Below are 16,641 nucleotides of genomic sequence, written 5' to 3' on the forward strand. Positions count from 1 at the left end.
CTTGCTTAGTGTATGGCAACAGTGTTCCACATATGTGCCTGTGTTCCAGCCTCTGTCCTCCATTTACATACCAGGCTTTGCACATATGTCATGCTGTTGGGGGTTGTTCTGTAGTGGGCTGTGATTATATCACACTGCCATTGCTGCCATTATTCCACAGCTGTTGTATCCCCCACACATACAGTGGGGCTGGGGCCATAAATGTGTGGCCATCACCTACACAATACATGTGTGCCCTTATGCACTCCAGTGGCCAGTGTATATAACAGTGGTATATGTGCCTGTATTATTGAGTCTAGGTGGGGAGCACCATAAATGACCTAGGCTGTTACAAAATGTGGGGGTATCAGGGGTGAGCTGCCACAAGGTATCTGGATGTACAGTACCATATACTTCACCTATATTGACATTACTTACATTAATTTGGGTACTGCAAGCCTACTGCCTCCTGCCATATAGACTGTTCTTTTTGTCAGTGTGCTCATGATGGTGTCAGTTATGCCTTGTTATGTATCAATTACAACCCATTTGATCACAAAACGTCTTTACCTCCTACTTATTTTGTACAGGGTCTAGATAGAGGCTGCTGAACTACACACCTGCAGTACATACTGTTGATTGTTTCGTATCCTGTGGCCCAGTCTGTCTTCACTATTGTGCAATTTGAAGGGCTTGGTCTGGACAGCAACAGTTGTGAACCTTTCCAGACTACTGTATTAGTGTAACTGTTTCACAGTTGCAGTACTCTGTTTATATGGTTGTCAGTATCTGAACAGCTATATGACATGGCATATAGAACTGTTATAGTACACAAGTAAAGGATTCCCATTTCTGCAAACCTGTGTGTCGTGTCTTTCCTATGACCTTTCTATGGGTATATGTTGCAGGCAACGATTTACATTTGTCCAGTTGTTCAGGTGCTAACTGTAGAGATAGTGGCTGTTCCATAGTGTGTGCACCTTCTACATATGTATCTTACTGTACATATATCTGCGTGTGTATGTGTAGTCACATGTAGTCACATGTATATATATATATATATATATATATATATATATATATATATATATATATATCTGTATCTGCATATTTGTGTCCGGCTTCCACATATTACATGTCCTATGGGACATGTCCTATGGGAGGTAGACTGTACTTGGTAGTGTATTGCAGGGCACACATGTTTGGCTGTGAGAGGGATGCCTATTCGTACAAGACGTATAGTGTGTGGGGCCTCTCAACCCCATTAACGGTGCATATGGCCATTGCTATCTAGAGATGTATGGCCATATATACCTATATAGATATATATATCTGCTAACATATATATAACTATGTCCGTATATACCTGCATAGATATATATCTGTGTACACATATGTAACGCGCTGTGTATATGTAGACATATAGGTGTAGACACATATATGTGTCGAGTTAGGCATATGCATGCATATATGTGCATATATACTGATATATATGTATATAGAGTTCGAAAAACAATATATATATATATATATATATATATATATATATATATATATATATATAGATATAGGTATGTTGTATCTGTTTAGATTTTAATATAGTTACACACACAGGCATCTAGGTATTGGTATACATTCTCTGTACTGCTGCATGACAGGACTGGCTGATATGTTTCTGAAAACATTGAATTTCTGTGTATCTGTCGTGGTTTAGTGGTAAATCACTTTGTGTATGGTGTGCAGGGTCCTGGGTTCAAGACTTGCAGAGGTAGTTTATTTTGTTGCTGGGCAGAACAAGGGCCATTGGATACAGAGTGATTAAGGCACTTTTAAGCAGTTGTAAGCGGGTTTGTGCAATGGTAAGCACTGCCAACCTCTGCTTATGTTTTCTTACACTCAGCTTCGGAATTGCTCAACCTGTGTAGACATAGATTACCACTGCGCAAACCCATGCAAACCCACTTACTGCTGCTTAAAAGGGCTTACTGACACTTACCCCAGTGCTAATTTTTTAAAAGAAAAGAAAAAGCGGTTGATAGGAAAGTGGTGAAGAAAGGGGCACAAAGAGGGAAAGACAGTAGGGAAAATAGCTAGGCATGTGCAGGAAGGGTATAGGAAAGGTCCATAGCTGCCTATTTCTTCAACAGCAACAGCTGTGCATATGCACTGAATTTGGAGGTACATTTGGACCCTCAAACCCCTGGAAGAGGGGTAAGGACAACATAGATTAATTGTGATGCCAATTAGACCAGATTACATGTGTCCAGTGGACAAGTGTGCAAAATGGACAGCGATGTATGGGGCGAGATTTTTTTGTGGGAACAGATTGCCCTTTTTTTTCTCAGGTGAGAGTGGGATGTTGGGGAGGGGTAGTAGGTATATTTACGGAGGTAGGTTGGGTAGGTTAACATTCAAGACAAACAAGATGCATACAGGGGCAGTATATGACACATGTGGGGGGTAAACACCTTGGATGAGGAGGGGGGTTTGGAATTCACAAGCCCATGAGCCCCCAAATGGAAACAGTGGGACTGAGGTCCCCACCTATGGGCAGTCACCACTGCACCATCACAACCTCAAAGGTGGCTGTGCTGGGGGCTGTGTAGGAGGGGAAGGCTCACCCTCTTATTGCACCACTTGGCCTTCAAGCTGGCATAGCTGGTCTCAAAACTCCAGATCGAGCTCCCTACACACCATGGCCTGGAGATGTTGATGGGTGACAGGTTCCCCTCTGGGCCTGCTCCGTGAGGGTGCGAGCCCCATCCCCTGCAGCGGTTCAACCTGAAGGTGGCACAGGGCCCATGGAGGAGGAGGTTCCAGGCTGGATCCCAGATGTGCTGCTGCCCGGTGCAATGGCCAGCTGAGGTGGGACAGGTGGGTTTGCTGGGACTAGCCTTCCTATATGAGCTATGTTGTAGCAGGTTTATGAAAGATATGGGTTAGTAACAGTCAACGGCATTCAGGATTAGTTATAACAGCATGCATAGGTATTCCCATTAACCCAAAACACCAGATTTACCACAGTCGCAGAGCAAGCAGAACACATGCATGTATGGAACAACAGTGGCCATTACAAGAGCATGCAGGTTTCATTGATGGCAACAGGTCACCAATATGGGTGTATTTTAACATGGCACATGCATAGAAACAAATGTGAATATTTATAAACCATTAGGATATATGTCCCAACAAAAGTTTGGAGTGTACACATACCAGTTGAGGAGTGTCATTGGGTTATTTTCCACATATGGTAGGGGTGAGAGAGTTCAATTAACAACTAATATATCCTTGTAGTTTTCACAACATTCTTAGTCACTGCAGTGATCTTTCCCTTACATGTATTATTACACTACCCAATGACCTTATATTGTACACTGGTATGTTTATAGATTATTATATACCTGACCTGTGTCTTATATACAGGCATGACAAGATGCAGATGTTAATGCAACATATGTTGAGGATTGCTGTCATACACGTTGGGTGAGGTGCTACAATGACAGGTTTGTTTTCATATACATTCTATGACTATGTACATGTTTGACTATCAGTTATATGTCATTAACAGCTGCCTACATTTCTTGGATCATCACACTGATTTTTTAAGAGAATAGGGTACCAGGCTGGTGATATGGGCCATTTATCTGGACATGATGGACAGATTGGAACAGTTGTGGGGTATGAGTATGCATACAATTTTCAATTTGAATATTCTAGCAAATTATGTTCAGTTGTTGGGTGTAATTATGCATACAGCTTTCTATTTGAACATTGTAACAAAGTCTGTACAGTTGTGGGATATGATTATGCATACAACTTAGTAGCACTCCCAGGATTAAAACTCCTGCTGTGTGTGACAAACAATTATAGCTAACATCACAGTACACTGTGCTATCAGGGAATTGATGTAAAGCTTTCTATTGTTTTCTATCTAAGTCTCCCTCACTTGTACAATATGACTGACCTCTTGGCACTTCCAACATTGTTATGCAGGACTTCATACACATTTTATCTGCATACCACAGTGTGGGTGACACTGCTTAAAATACAGCAGTACTATTTATAGTATGCAACAGTTCGCCAACATATGACAGAAGAGTAAACAGAAGCACTCCAGGGGTTATACCTTTATTCACAGACTATTACACATGTATTTCTACTAGTACAACACTTTCTAAGGCACTTATATTTATTTGTTATGACAGTACATGCAGACTAATTACTAACCTGCCTCACGATGCAGCCTTTGGAACCTAGCATCATGGACTTGCTGGTTCGCAGCCTGCTCATCTGCAGCTGTCGAAGAAATACAGTGATATTTAGCCATACCTATCTATAGTATACACAAGCTAGGCAATTCTTAACTACTTAGAATGAGTACTTAGTACTGGGGCATTAGGCATCTGCCATGACTCCTGGATCCACTGTTCCAGTACATCCCCCCTCTGCCGCTTCAGGTCAGCATGGTGGTGCCTGACCTGCTCACCAGTCTGGGGTATACCTGTGGCACTGGTGAGGTCACAGGTGAGACTGTCCCAGGCATCTGTTTTATACTGTGAGCCCTGGTACTTGCCCTGTCTCTCCTCATTGTGTTTTACCAGGTGCCATACCATACTGTGCTCTAAAATGACTGCTTTCACCCACACCAGCCATTCTGCCTGCAGTACGAAGCTACAACCAGTTATGGAACATATTCCTGCCTGTGAGGTTTAAATACGGCCACTTACCCGTACTTTTCCGTGATTGCCCGGGTTTGAAAATGCTAAGCTATGGGCACACCTGCTTACCTAAGGTTGGCAGTGCTTAAAGAGGTATACCACTAGGCAGATTGGATTGGCTCCCCTACACATTGCTTACTCTTACTAAGTTGAGCTGTGCTGCGGTTAGCATTGCTTAATAGTTAATTAACACTATATCTGCCTTTTGGCAGTGATTTATTATTCATTACAGGTTCTATATGTGTCTGGTATTCATGATTCTACACTTCTACTACTTCTACACTTTATTACAATAACACCTCACATCTATGCTTACTGCAGTATGCCAGTTCACATATTTATGTTATGTAGCAGGTTATACCACTTCACACTGCACATAGATTCAGTTCACATGTTTGGTTTGAGGATCCTGTGGTGAGGATTAGTTTGCTGATACCTCATTCATATGTATTGCTATGATGGCTTAGTGGTTAACTACTGTGACTATAGTGTACAGGGTTCTTAGTTCGAGCCTTGCAGAAGCGGTTTATTTTGTTGCTGGGCAGAACATGGGCCATTGGGTACAGAGTGATTAAGGCACTTTAAAATAGTTGTAAGCGGGTTTGCACGGGTTTGCATGATGGTAAGCACTGCTAACCTCTGGTTACAGTTTCTTACACTCAGTTAGCTTCTACTTTGCTTAATCTGTGTAGGCAATGCTTACCCCCATGCAAATGCACTTAAACACGCTTAATAGTGCTTATATATATGCTTACTACTGCTTATTTGTGCTTAAACCTGCTTACTAGTGCCTTATTCATTATGACACTGACACTTCACATGTGCATTTAATGCACTACTCCAGTTCACATTTAAATGTTATTTAGTAGGTTATACAGCAAAAAGATGTAAAAAGATATTCATATACAGATTTCACATGGAAAATGGTATGTGCTAGAGTGGGACTTGAACTGGGGATGCCTGTTTGTTAGGCGGATGCTCTAGCCACTACACTATTGCTGTGCTAATTCATTGGCATATATATTCCTTGTTATCCTCTTCAGCCTTTTAAGCTGCTTTAACTGTAGCTAAGTGATGGGCAAACCCATGCACCTATGGTTAGCTGTACTCGACGTTTTAAAAAAAAATAAAGGGGTTTCTTCTTTTTATTTTTATGTCCTGTTGCTGTTGTACACATGGGGGACTGTTGGTGGGGATATGCGGACACCTATAAGCGGTCTCACTCATTTATTTACACTTTCTACTGTTCTACTTTGCAGGGGAATGTTTATTCTGAGAGCTCTGCTCTCAGACACGCCCACTGCACTCGTCCACACTCCATGCAGGATTAGGAGTTCAGGCAGCGCGCCTTCATTAATATGCATGGCATGCTGCCATCCTCCTCCTAAACTGCTGCTTCCATGCAGGACTAGATTAGTCCTGCATGGAAGATTAGTAAATCCGGGGGTTAAACTTTTAAACAACTCATCTAAAGTAGACTTGTATAACCTATAACATAAAAAATGTCATCTTGATATCTAAAATACAATTTAATATGTGTGTAAAACTCTCTTTGAAAAATGGCCTCCAATTTGGTTAACACTAAATTAGCATAAAGTGGTGCAATAGCTGTCCCCATCACCACATCAGATTTCTGTCTAAAAAATTCCCCTTCAGAAAACATAAAGGTGTACTTTAACACAATGTCCTTAAATATTTTGATGTTAGTTAGATCATTATTGTCTAACCAGGGACATCTAACAACTGCTTGTGTAAACCACTACATCCCTTCTTCATGCAGAATGACAGTGTATAGACTCTTAATGTCCTTAGTAACAAAATAACAATCTTCAATCTTCAATTTCTCTAATAATTTGTAAAAAGTGCCATGAGTCTTTTATGAGAAAGGGAAAAATATCCAACGCTGCCTTAAGCTTCTTGCATAGAAAAAATGCTATAGGCTCCATAATAGACCCCCTTGCAGACACTATCAGCCTGAATGGGGGATCTCGCAGATCAGTGTGAATTTTAGGTATGCCAAAAATAGCTGCAACTCTGTGAGAAACAACATTCAATAATTGAAAAGTGTCCTAATTAATTTGGTTTTGTAGTAACAAGTCTTCCAAAAAGTACTTAATTTTAGCATATACAATGCTGATTTCATTTAAAGAAATCCTCTCATAGGTGGAAGAATCATTCAGTAGATCAATCTTAGTGGAGTAATCTGTGGTATTCATAATGACTAGCCCTCCACCTTTATCTGGTTTCATGAATCTTAACAATTTGTCGTGTGAAAGCCTATGTAGTTCAATTATTTCTTCTTTAGTCAAATTGTTGTACTTATTTTGAGGTGTATCACTATACAGCTGTCTGAAGTATTTCTCTACATTTTGTTCAAAACGCTGTGGTGCTGGTAGAACTACAGGATTAAAATACTAGTTCTATTAATTTTATTCATAGACTGAACATGCCTGTCATTAAATAAGAGAAATAAGTTCAACTTCCTAACAAAAAGTTTTAAGTCTGTCAGCAGCAAAGTTATACTGGAATAACTAGGAGAATCAAATGAAAACAAACACTTTTTGCATAGAAACGTTGTCTCCAGAATGTATTGTAGGCTGAGTACTTATAAATGAATGACAAAAACTCATTTATAAAGAAGAACATACTCCAAAATAATTATTTTCATTTACAGACACTTGTTGAACTGCTTTCAGTGATGCCAAACTAAGTTCTTCATCTGGCTGATTTCTATCTCTGCAAAAAACTAAAAAAGTTGGTACGATAGTACAGTGAATGTAAAAAGCAACTTTCATGCAATCATTCCTCTACTTCAAATGAGATGCAATTGGCTAAATTAGAGGAAGTAAGCTTAATCTCTTCCCCTAATTGATTAATAGACAAATCTTTGTGTGCTGAAAATGGCACATCAAGAATGGAAGTATACAAAGGTGAAAAAATATGTTCCCTCAATAAAGCATTGTCTTCCAACACTGTATGTTTAAAAATGTCAGACTATAATACATTAATTGAGTGACTAAACTCACCAATCAACAAATTAGAGACACTACCTTGAATGGGAGCTAATTGTGGTGAATTGCTCTTCTTCGATCATCCATGGTCTTCCAACCTCATGTTATTGGCTGCCTTCAATGGCTTTGGCCCTGTTTTGTCCCTGATTGGTTGATCTGCCTATATGACGGATTGGGGATGATATTAAAAAATGTTCTGTGGTAGGATTCCCTACTTGTTCAAATCCTGTGTTAACATTATCACCCATAGATTCAAAATGATTAATCAGGTTATTGTCCATGTTTGAACCAGCTATATTAAAACGAGGTTTAGGATATACATTTCCCTGTTCAAAATCTTGCTTAATTTGATGCAGTTTCTTCAGTTTTCTGTTGAAATTTCCATTATTTAAAGCATCCATTTTAAGCATGACTTGATGAAAATCTTGTTCTTGGATTTGAAATGCCAAGTTGTTAGTAATGGAACAGTGTAAGGCTTTTACTTCTTAATCTAATCTTGATAGTAACTCATTATTGTGGTCTACAAGAATAGCTGTTATCTCTAAACCAGTTCTATCAAACAAAACTATTAGTTTATGATAAGCCATAGAAGTTTCAGCCACTCCATTTTGGAATTTCCATACACAAAGTCCTTTGGGCACTCTCTTACTTCTCAAACACTCAATTAAAATGTTGTCAAGTGACAATGTTTTATATTTATACAGCACTTTCTCAAACAATCAAAGTTGCTGTAGTACAGTTTTTTTGAAAGAACTAACATTCTGTTACCAAAAGTAGGTAATTCATGTATTCACTGGTAAAAATTACCACTGTCAACAATATGTTGATAAGATTGCTGTGGTAAACTATTGGTAACAGTACCTGAACCATGTCCAGTACCAATGCGATTCATCCCAATGTTCCTATAGTCCGTTGTTACATCTGATTAAGACAAAGGAAGATAAACACTTAATTGCTGTATGAGTAATGTCAGATTACTAGGCTACTGAGTTCTTCTAGCCATGTTGAACAGTTCTTGTGATTCCGTCGAATAAGATGGGACAACTGTGGATTACAAACCAATAACCAGAATTCTTCCAAAGATTTTCACAAAATGCAACAATGACAGTAACCATAAAACACCTCAATTCAAAGTGAAATTCAGCAAGAAAACAGTCCAAATATTAACTGCAACTGTTTGTTCATAAATACCATAAAACATTAACCAATAAATTGATCATGAAACTAAACAAAGACAACTCCAAAGGAAAATCAGGCTCAACGTCTGGTTCTAAACAAGCTAATTCAATGAAGCGCTTTTTGTCCAAACAGTAGTTGAACTTCATCAGATAAAAATACTACAAATCTAAACACTTTAAATATCCTTTGTAAAAAATCACATGACATTCATCTTATCCCACGTAAAGTGGACTGCTCTTACTCACATACATTTTAAAACCAATGATGTAAATGTAATATAAATAAAAATCATACTGTAATATAATAGCATATGGACAGCCAATTAATAAGATTTTAAGACTTCCCATCATGAATAATACACTTTACTATGAAGATCATGCTTACAATCCCCCTCATAAAAACAAAAATATCATATATTGACCAGCATTATACTATATAGGATGGATGAAATAACTAAAAGCCTCCCTATGTCAATGTGTACTATCTTATCAAACTTTTCAGTTTTAATAAGCACATAATTGAGCACATATCATTAAGTCCTGGATACATGTAGGCTTTTAAATGGGTCTGCCATATTAGTTCTAATTTTTCCAAAATCAATGTGTTTTGTCCACCTCTAGGATTTTCCATCACTTGCTCTATCACCCGAAATTTGAAATTGTGTTCAAGGTGCATAGCAATATGTTTAGCCAAAGCGTTGTCCAAATTATGTTTACTAATACTGTAGAGATGTTCATATACTCTATCTCTTAATCTATGCTCAGATTTGCCAATATAAAAAGATGGACATAAATGGCACTTGGCTACATACACCACCATTCTAGAATTACAGTAATATTTCGTCCTAGTAGTTATCTTATAATTATTGATAAGTGTATTAACACCCAATTCCATATATCTACAATAGGGGCAGCTACCACACTGCCCCATACCAGGATTCCTTACAAGGGATCTATTATTTCCTTCAAGAAGACATTTTAAATTATTGTCTTTCCTTAATATAAATTTAGGAACTATGCCTAACCTAGTTCTTAATTCCATGTCCTCAGTGAGGATGTTCCAATTCTTATAAACTATATCCCTAATATATTTGAAATCCACAATCAAAACTTCAAAATGGCAGCATTTCGAAGTTTGTATAGTGGGGGGCTGCACCCCCGCTAAATATATATTCCAACTCCGAGATAGCACTACAGTGAGGATAGGGCAAATATTCCAATCCTCACTGTACTGCGATCCCACAATGCAATCTTTGAAATGCTGCCATTTTGAAGTTTTGATTACGTTATCTTTTGATAACGTAAAAGGAACCCGTCCCCCTCACCAGGCTGAAGAAGGAGAAGGTCATGGTCAGCTGCCTGCCAGGTGCCAGGATCCATCAAATCCTGCGTGCACTCAAGTGTCTCAACAACAAGTGCCATTATAACTCTGTCATAGTGCATGCTGGAGGTGAATGACTTCAGATGTACCTCATTGGACTATCTGAAGAGAGACATGACTGAACTCTCAGTTCATGTATCCCAGGCAGGTATGTCCCTAGCCCTAGGCAGCATTCTACCTTCACCCAGGATGATGCCTCAATATAAATAAAAACTAAATGAGTTCAACAATTGGCTTAGCTTCTGGTGTCAATCAAGGGGGAGCCAATATCTGTCAGCCTGGGAAGATATGGTCGACAGACAGTGCTGCTTTGCCAGAGATGGTCTTCACCTGTTGCCTCTTGGCTTTTGGTTTCTGGCAAAGGTACTTGCCTCCCACATAGTGCCTCTTTTAGGCAATGTCATAATAACAAAATTCCCAATGTAAAAAAATCCACTAGAGACAAACTTAAAGTTATGCTGCTTAATGCTAGGAGTCTAAGTTGGAAACTGCACTCACTGGCAGCACTCCTTACATTGAAAGATGCTGATGTCTGTGCAGTGACAGAGACATGGTTCAAGGCCACAGAGAGCACTCTGGCCATGCAAGGCTACAATGCCTTCCATATGTTTAGACCTCAAAACAAGCATGAAAGAACCAAAGGCAGAGGTGTATCCATCTTCATTAAAGACAGATACATCCCAAGACTGGTCAAAAAGTATGACTCCCTAGAGCTATTCCAAGTCCAACTGCAGGTAAACCCCCCCTTTCATATCATTGTTAGCTATCATTACCCCATCAGGAACCATGATAACCACTCTGTCTACCTGGCCCTACTTGAATTACTCACTATACAGTCAAACACCTCGGTCATGGATGATTTCAACCATCCTTCCATCAACTGGGAGTCGTATATGAGCACAAACTCACTCACCCTATGGTTCCTGGACTTTGTTAATACAAATGCTCTGGAACAGATTGTCTGCATCCCTGCAAGGGTCTCAAATGTCCTGGACTCAGTACTCACCAACATTGGGTACCCCCTGTGTGTTGCCCTCTAAGGTAAGGTCTAATCATAAATCAGTCTTGTTTGAAGTAATGATTGTACCTGACCCCCCCCCCCAGAGCAAAAACAATGAAAACTTTGTCCAAAGCAAACTATAGCCTCCTAAGCAATGGTATACATCGTTTCAAGCCCCTGCTACCACCATCAACAATGACTCCTATACAGAGGTGTACACAAATGCCCTGTATAAACACCTATACAAATGTATAGACTCAGCTGTACCTGAACGGATCAAAACAAGGTCCTCACAAAAAAAAAAAACAAGCCACCCTGCTGGACATCAAGCATAAATAGGTTATACAACAAGAAGAAGCTGATGTCTAGGAACAAAAGGGAACTGACTCAGCAGAAGAAGGACACCCTCCACAGCTTAAACAAGTAAATTAGATATCTTGTAAAGTCCTCTAAAGCCAATTATGAAACTAAACTAGCATCCCTAGCTAAGGATAATTGCAAGAAATTGTTCAGCTACAGCAGAAATCTGAAAAGGAAGGCCAAGCTTTGTGCCAAATAAGTAGTGGGATGGTACCACTCATACTGACCCTGAGGACATTGTTAAACTGCTAGCAGACAGATTTGGTGCAAACTTCACCCCCCTGTCCCTACCAGACATATCCCAAAGCATACCTGTCGCCTGTCCTCTACCTAGGATCTCCAAAGAGCAGGTCATAACCATACTCTCTATGGCTAAAACATAGCTGCCTATTAATGGTCTAAAACAGGAACTAGCAGAACCACTTGACAATCTGTTCAACCACAGTTTAAGTACTGGCTTTGTCCCAGCAGTGTGGAAAACAGCAACACTAATTCCCTTGCACAAAGATGGTCCATCAATAAACTATGGGAACTATATACCCATAAGCCTAATGAGCCTTATCTGCAAGGTCATGGAGAGAATAATCATGGACTTTTCAACAAAGACATAGGTGACCTTCAAACTCTTGAGCCGACCCACTTTGGCTTTGTTAAGGGTAAATCATGCTTATTAAACCTGGTGGATTTCTTCGAGAATGTCACCAAAGCACTGGATAAAGGCTAAACAGTACATACAGCCTATCTTGACTTAGCCAAGGCTTTGAAAAAATTCCTACTCAGGCATCATTAAGAAACTCACCCAGGTGGGAATTAACTCATATATCATTAGATGGATGGACAACTGACTCACCAACAGAATGCATACAGTCAAAGTTGGGGATTCCACCTCTACCAGCAGACCAGTTACCAGTGGTGTATCACACGGATCTGTACTGGGCCCCCTACTGTTTGGAATATATTTTTCAGAAGTCTAGGTGAAAATAGGTGGTCTGTGGCTTACCAAGTTCACTGATGACTGCAAACTGTGTGCAATCATTGAGTTCCCCAATGATGTTACTACAGAAAGGGCTTACACAGCCAAATGACCAGTGCCAAAGCCACAGACTTAAACTAAACACAAAAATATACATTATCATCCCTTTCAGCAATGGGGAAGTCCCCACAAATTACAATATTAACAGTACCCCATTAGCTCAAACCCTGTGATGAGAGATTTGGGAATACAGGTTGACAGCAACATTAACTTCAATCACCATGTGTCCACAGTGGTAAGGAAGATCTTCTATGTTGCACATCTCATAAGTAAGGGCATCGCATACAGAGCTAAGGATGTTATAACTTCCCTGTACTCATCCTTTATCAGACCACTAACAGAGTACAATGCTCCCTTCTGTATGTACCTGACAAGACACCTGCAGCAGGTGGAGAGACCTCAGAGGTTTCTCACCAAGAAAATTCAGGGTCTTCAACACATGACCTACATGGACAGACTGAAAGCTCTGTCACTGTACTTTGTATCTTATAGGCTGCTGACAGGTGACTTGTTCCTGGTTTACAGAGCAGGTTTGGGCCCTGCCCTAATGGCAGTGCTGCACATCTGCAAATCAAATGGGACAAGATTCACTCACTCTAAGATCTTAACCTAGTTTGCAACATTAAGAAGATGTGCTGAAGAGACTGATATGTCTCCCAGAGATTGCCATTCCTCTGTAACAAACTCCCAGTTCACATAAAACACAGCCTCTCAATGACCCTATTTAACCGTAACTTAGACAACTGGATAGGAGACCATATATTTACTCCAGGGGTGTCACCTATGTCCTTGGATAAGGGCAGTCGGTGCTGATCATAGACTTGTGCTCTAAATATAGACTGTACAACTTGGTCAATAAGGGTATAACATGTCTAGGCTTATAAAGGTCCTAGGGCCAATAACCTAGTAAACTCCTATGGACCTACAAACCTATTATATATAACAGGCTTAACTGACTAGCTCTAAAATATTCCTTCAAGTCAAATAATCCTAAACCACTTTGTCCTATTGGAAGCATCAAATTATCTCTCTCTTGACTCTTGCCCTCTTCCTCTCCCAGATAAAAGCCTTCAACTGTATATTAATTACTATCTACAACTTCTCTGGTCGATAAAAAATATGCTTGACTTGTGTATAAAACTATAGAGACTAAAACATTTTTACTGATTTATTCTGCTATTCACATCCATAGACAAGAGCTTCCAGTTTCTCAGTTTTTGTATTATTTTTGTTTAGTCTCTTCCCACATATGTTTAGTTGTTATAACAGAATCCTTTTGAACCCATACTTCCAAATACATCATTTTATCACGTACCCATAAATATGGGTAGTGCTGAACCAATTCATGTGTGGGTACATAATTTACAGCTATAGCCTTTGTATTATAATCTTTATTAATTTTACACTCCCCCCAAAAAAGTGGAAGTGTCTCAGAATATTCCCCAACACTGCGATGCCCTTTATGGTTTTTCAGGTACAAAATAACATTTTCTGCAAATAAAGCCAACTTTTCTTGATTACCACACCGATTATATCCTTGAATTTCTGAGTTCCTTATTTTCTTTGCCAATGGTTCTAAATATAATGCGAATACTGAAGGGGAAAGAGGGTAAACCTGCCTGGTTCTTTTATTCATGCACAACTTATCAGAGAGGAACCTGTCCACTTTGATTTTTGCCAATGATTCCTCATATATCCTTCTAATTAACCGTATTATTGTATCAGGGAATGCAAATGCTTCCATTGCCTTACTCATGTAATCCCAACTTACTCTGCTGAAAGTTTTCTCTGCATCAAGACTCACCAACAATAACCACATTTTCTTAAATTCTGCTTCCATCTGGATCATTTTTCTATTAAAGCTGTCAAATGTTTGCCTTCCCTCCACAAAACCACATTGTTCTATACCTATCAATTTTGGCAAAACCTTTGTCATTCTTTTAGGCATTATAGATATAAAAAAACTTCATAATCATGGTTTAAAATAAAAATGGGTCCACATGAAGCAAGATATGATGGGTCTTTACTGTCTTTAGCTGTTACAACCACCACAGCTTTTTTTCCAGGCTATTTGTGCTTCTCCTCCTTTTAAAATACTGTTAAACAAAACCTTTCAGATCTTTATCACTTTCTTTCCTTCTAGCTTTCAGACTTCTACTAGAATACTATCTACTCCTGGAGACTTTCCTGCAGATTGGTTATACATCACTGTTTTTATCTCATCTCTTCCTGTCTTAACTGTTAATTGTTGAGCCTCATCCACCTCTAACCCTGGCATATATAAGTCTTCCATTCATATTTATATTTGTTCTTTTTCTTCATTTTCCCCATTTCTCTAATACAAATTTTCATAAAATTTCGGAACTCTCTCCAACACCTCTACAGGATCTCTAATTATTTTTCTTGTTATGTTTCCCTAACTTTGGCAATAACCCTTTCTACTTTCTGTTGCCTAATTTATTGTTCTAAATGTATTTATGTTCTGGAGTTATTTTCAAAAAAAGAGTTGCTTAACAATAATTTTTCTAAACACATGCATATTATTTATCTACACCCTTATTTTCTCTTTAACACTCTGCAGTTGCTCATCTGCTTGTTCTGCGAGAGTCCTCTTACTCTGCAAACCATTGTCAGTCCCTGTAAATAATTCTTGTTACTTCTTAACCATGTATTTTTTTCTTTTATTTCTAAACTATGTTTAAATTCCACTTTCATTTTATCCCATTCACTAGCTATAACTACTAGAGTACTTTCTGTCTTCCAGAATAACTCCCAAACAGTTCCATGACCCATGCCTTAAATTCCTCTCTTTTTGACAGATAGGTGGGGAAGTGCTAGGGTCTCATCTTTAATTAATTACCCTGAATTTTATCTTAGTTATTATTGGCACATGATCTGAAACAATTACTCTATGTGTGGCAAAGCTCTCAATTAAATGCACATGTTCCTGTGAAAAATAATGTCTGCATAGACTAGCCCCAGAATAATATATAAATTCTCTCTGAGTTCCTACTACTGAATTCATGCCCTCTCAACTGTACAGATTTTCGCAGTATGTCTACATTTTTGGCTCATATTTTTGGCCTGTTCCTCATAAAATTTGTGGTTTTCTGGGAAACCACTATGATGATTTGAGGATTGAAGTCACAAAATAATGACATACATTTGAGTTTCTGACTTCAAATCCTTCAGAAAATGTCTGTCAAAACAAACCTGTTACTCTAGCAACTTTCTAATTTATAAGAGCAATATTTAAAATATGTCTCTATTTTTGGGCCTTTGTTCCCCCATTTTGTTGGGCTTTGTCCAGATTTCTTGCACTAAGAGGCTGAGAGGTATGCCTGCACAATGTCAACAAATAGATATGCAAGTACTCTCAGAGCTTAAATATGTCTCAGAAATATTAGCCACAAAGATAAGTTTAAATATGTTTAATAATAAATAATAAAAGAATAAGAAAATACTCAATAAATCATCGCAGTGAATTCAGAGTTCAAAATCACAGGAAATATTTAAAACAACATTGTAGGACAGGTTCAAATAAATACAGAAAATATCTAAACTAATCCTTATTATATTCCTTACTGAATCTAAAGAAATTACTGTACCCTAGTTAACTTACAACAAGGCAAGTGCAGATGTTGTAATTGGGTGTTTCCAGGTCAAAGACAAAACAAAATGCACTCTCTCTCTCTCTCTCTCTCTCTCAGAGAGTTCTTAAATTAATATTGCATTTATTGCTGTTGGGATACTTGGAGGATGACATCAGTTTTGTCATATGACTACCCCAGGTGAAAACCCTCATTGCTAGAAACTGCCAGGAGTTAGCATCTCCCTGTGAAAAATACATATCTCTCAGATCTTTGCAGCTGCTGGAAGACACAAAACAATAAAACACTCACAAAACAATGCAGAAGGCTCACCAGTTTTAGACATCCTGTTTCCTTGCTGCATTAAAAATATCACTTTTATTACGTGGTT

The sequence above is a fragment of the Protopterus annectens genome, chromosome 1.part2, assembly GCF_019279795.1.
Source record: "Protopterus annectens isolate FY-2018-M chromosome 1.part2, PAN1.0, whole genome shotgun sequence".
Lineage (NCBI taxonomy): Eukaryota > Metazoa > Chordata > Ceratodontiformes > Protopteridae > Protopterus > Protopterus annectens.